A 4,488-nucleotide genomic window follows, 5' to 3' on the forward strand; every position below is an offset into this window, starting at 1 on the left:
TTTGGAACGAGGGGGACGGTCGCTGCAATTTCTTCCCCGCGGAGAAAAACACAGATTTTTCTCGCCCGATTGTTTCGAGGAGAGCTAAGATTCCCTCCGTCTCCTCCTCAACACCTCGCGCAATTCTCATTCACGAGGGATCGAAGGGATCGTTGACTTCGCCTCTTCCGTGATTCCACTTACGCCACGCGTTCGATAATAATCGGCCCTAATTATCCGCTCCTCCTCTTCTCCACTCCACTCCTCCCTTCCTCTTCGAGCGTTTCGCTCTCGAACGATAGCTCCTGCTGCTCGATTCCTTCGAGGCCCTTGGAATCCTGGTGGATGGTCACGCGATCCATCCCGAAGAAACTCGATTCGAGAAACATCGCGGTGTTTCCTCTGTTTTGTTGATCGTTTTACCTTCTTTCGAGTCGCCTTTTTTTTTAATCGCTTTAATCAGCACGCGTCGATCGGTCGTCTTCGATCGATAATTTGTAAAAGGCCCCGATCGCGATCTCTTATTTATTCCCCGATTTCTTTAATTGGCCGAAACGGTCGTCACTTTTATCTCTCTGTCCACGGAGATCCTGTTGGACGATCCTGGTCGTTTTTATCGTCGAAGGAAAGGAAAAAAGAAAGGAAAACGTTTTTAATTTATACCGAAACGTTTCGAATCTCGAGTCGAGAAACGGATGTAGAGACGCTGATATATAAAATGATTATTTATCGAGCGATCGAATTTACTCGAAATTTCGATTCGAGGCGTTGCTGCGAACGAACTTCGAGAACGAACTTTACTCCTCGCCTTGTGTTGCCTCAACGACGTAGGTCGAACGTCGACCCTTTGTCAAAGAAACGGAAGAAAGGGAAGGGAAGAAGGGGGATAATCGAGTTTCCCCGGGAATATGGGAAAATTTGTTGCTTTCCACGCGAGAAACTCACGCGGGCTGGAAACATTTCTCGATCCTTTTCCACGGTGCGCTTCACGTACCTGCATCCTCTTACGAGGATGCGCGCGATATAAAAATCCCAGAAAACTTTTATTCTTCTCCTCCCTTCTTCCATCTGCCTGCCAATTTCAACGATCCTTCTTTTCTTCAAGAACCTACACTCGACCTAATTTTTGTACCCGCTTTTCATACTGATAATAACAATTTGGAGGAAAGAATTAATCTCGATCGACTTCGAAACGTGTCGAGAAGAGTTCGAGCAACCGATCTCCAAACCGATCCTTTCCTCGAGCTTTTTCCCAAGGATCACAGACGTCTGTAAAATTTAATAGTCGAAGTTACGTTGCTTCCGTAATCGTGGCAAACGATTATTATTTACCAACACAGCTACCAATTATAACAGCTATAAACGTTGTTCAAGCATTTTAACAAGCGATCCTTCGAGTAACTTTTATTTTTAACCGGTTTTAATTGCCCAGTCACTTTTTCAACGGGTTAATGGCCAGCAACCATTGGGAGGAGGGGGAAAGATCGGGATAACAGTTTCCAAACTCCATTTAAGTAAGATTCGTTAAAATTTGTATAATTAATCATCGAAAAGCGGCGGGGAACACGAGAAAAAAAAATAAGGGATCCCTTTTTTGAGATATGAATTTTATATGCTAATAAGTATCTTACAACCGTTTCGATCCTCAGAATTCAGGCTGGCAATTTCTGGAGGCAATGGTTGGCAATGATGGAAAGGGGATCGAATTCATCCCTTATCTATAAATTTCGTTTCATTTTTCGGGCCGAGAAACGTTCTCTTCCTCTTCCGGAGGAAGAATAGTAGAATAATCTCTTTTTTCCTGGATGGAACGCCGATAATCTATAACGCCTCTTCTCGGGCAGGATTTGTTCCTCGTGATCATCTTCGTAATGGGGAGGGGGGAGTGTCGTAAATTGACGGAAGAGGGTTTATTCTTCCCGGGCAACGATCATCTTCTCCGATTCTTTTTTCGAACGAGCAGAATCTTTTAAGTGGATCTTATGAAAGTTTTATCCGGGTTTATAGTTTGCTCTTCTTTCGAGATCAAGTCATTTCTATCCACATTTTTCTTTTTTCATTTCTCGGCCATTTCGTTATACCGTCTCGATTATCAAAGATCGTTGGCAAGTTGTCGTTTCAGACGATGGGCAAAATTTAATAGTTGAAGTTATGAATAAAGTTTTAATTCAATGTTCGAAATAATCGTAGGTTGCCAAACGAAAAATTATGCGAAAAGCGGATCAATTATAATAGCTACGAATAAATTCAAACATTTTAATAAGTAACTTTATTCGAAATTTTTAATTACTTTTTCAACCTTAATACCTAATCCTTTAAAGTATAGACAGTGATTTAATAGTGAAGTTAGGAATAAAATTATTGTGATGATTTATTGTTCGAAACAATAATAATCGTGGGTTGTCAAAGGGATCAATTATAGTAGCTACGAATAAATTCGAGCATTTTAAATAAGTAATTGCTTAAAGTAACTTTATTCGAAATTTTTAGTTATTATTTCAACCTTGGGTTAATTTTGTCGTGGATGGGCAAAATTTAATTAGTTGAAATTACGAATAAAATTACTTCGATAATTTATTGTTCGAAACATAATGATAATTTATTGCTCGAAACATAATGATAATAGGTTGCCAAAAATAAAATTACTTCAATTTATTGTTCGAAACAATATTAATCGTAGATTGCCAAATGAATCGATTATAATAGCTGTGAATAAATTCAAATTCATTAATAAATAATTACTAATTAACTTAAAGTAACTTTGTTCGAAACTTTTGACAAGTTACTTCTTCAATTTTGGGTTAATGTTTAATTCTGCCATGAGACGTAGATAGAATTTAAATATTTTAATAAATAATTACTTAAAATAACTTTATTCGAAATTTTTAATTACTTTTTCAATCTTGGGTTAATTCTGTCGTGAATGGGCAAAATTTAATTAGTTGAAATTACGAATAAAATTACTTCGATAATTTATTGCTCGAAACATAATGATAATAGGTTGCCAAAATAAAATTACTTCAATTTATTGTTCGAAACAATATTAATCGTAGATTGCCAAACGGATCTATTATAATAGCTGCGAATAAATTCGAATTCATTAATAAATAATTACTAATTAACTTAACTAACTAATAATTATTAATAACTAATTCTGCCATGAGACATAGAAAGTGATAGGAAAAATTTAATAGTTGAAGTTGTGAATAAGATTATTTCGATAATTTATTGTTCGAAACAACAATAATCCTAGATTGCCAAACGGATCGATTATATAGCGAATAAATTGAAATTCATAAATTAATAAATAATTACTAATTAACTTTTTCTTCGAAATTTTTGACTGGTTACTTTTTCAATCTCAGTTTGTAACGCCGAATTCTGCCGTGGGACGTAGGTAACCCAACTACACGGTTCACCCTTCGCGGAGACCTTTAAATCGTTGACTAACCTAACCCAATCCATCCGCAACCTCTCCTCGTCCTGGAGAGACCATAGAAGCGAGAGACATTTAAATCTGGCTATCCCTGTGGGAACGTCCGGCGTCCACATCCTGGGGGGGTTGTCCTCCGGAGGAAAAAAACAATGAACTCGTTTGTGTGTGACTGGTCCAGACGTTCCGTTCCGATGGGATGAAAAGAGAGAGGAGGAAGAAGAAGAAAAAGGAAGAGAGCACGTTAAAAAGAAAAGAAAAGAAAAGAAAAGGAAAGGAAAGGAAAAAGGGAGCACGGTCTACGAGAAAAAAAAAAAACTCGCGAGATGGACGTGATCCGGTTTCCTATATCGACTCCTATAAATTATAATTTCCTTTTCAATTTATGCGAGACGAGATTTATTAAACTCGTTCCTCGCTCTGTGTGAACTTTTATGGAGAGAGAAAAAACAGAGAGAGAGAGAAGATTTATCTCTGATCGATCTTCGATGTTCCTCGAATTTCACCGCTTCTTTCGCGCGAGGATATTCCCTTCATCCGTTCAACCGCTATTTTATCAAAACTGGCATGTTGATGAAGATACACACTCTCACGGAAAACACCATTTCCACCTAAATACGCGCAAATTCTGTTTTCCAGAGTACCCAGACACAATGTTGTTACATAATTCATAACCCTCTCCTCCAGAGAAACTAATAGTTCCCCAAAACTTGTTTAATCTCCTTTAATCCGACCGTATTACACACGTATCTTCCCTCTTCTTAATTCAACGCGTTCCCCATATATCCGTTTCCCGGCTATATTTTCTTCAAATATCCTCTCCGTCTTCGTAATTGAGACAAATCGTGGGAGAAAAAAATCTCTCTCCCCCTTTAACTTTAAACCTTGCAACGATATCCGACCACTCTTTTAAAAAAAAAAAGGAATCTCCTCCCCTCATCCATCCAAAGCAGTTACGATCCAATTTCGTATCCCCGGTTTAATCGTTCGATCGAAGACCACGGTATCCACGGCGTGGTTCCCACAAGACGAACTGACCCTCTACCACCACCACCACCACCACCACCACCATCACC

At 38.5% G+C, this 4,488-nt stretch overlaps 1 protein-coding gene across 1 annotated transcript in view; it reads left to right on the forward strand.

The window, feature by feature from the left end:
- Nucleotides 1–4,488, forward strand: part of LOC102681822 — a 20,642-nt gene that overhangs the window by 14,711 nt on the left and 1,443 nt on the right. The window lies entirely within an intron of this gene.

The sequence above is a fragment of the Apis dorsata genome, unplaced genomic scaffold, assembly GCF_000469605.1.
Source record: "Apis dorsata unplaced genomic scaffold, Apis dorsata 1.3 scaffold_348, whole genome shotgun sequence".
Taxonomy (NCBI): domain Eukaryota; kingdom Metazoa; phylum Arthropoda; class Insecta; order Hymenoptera; family Apidae; genus Apis; species Apis dorsata.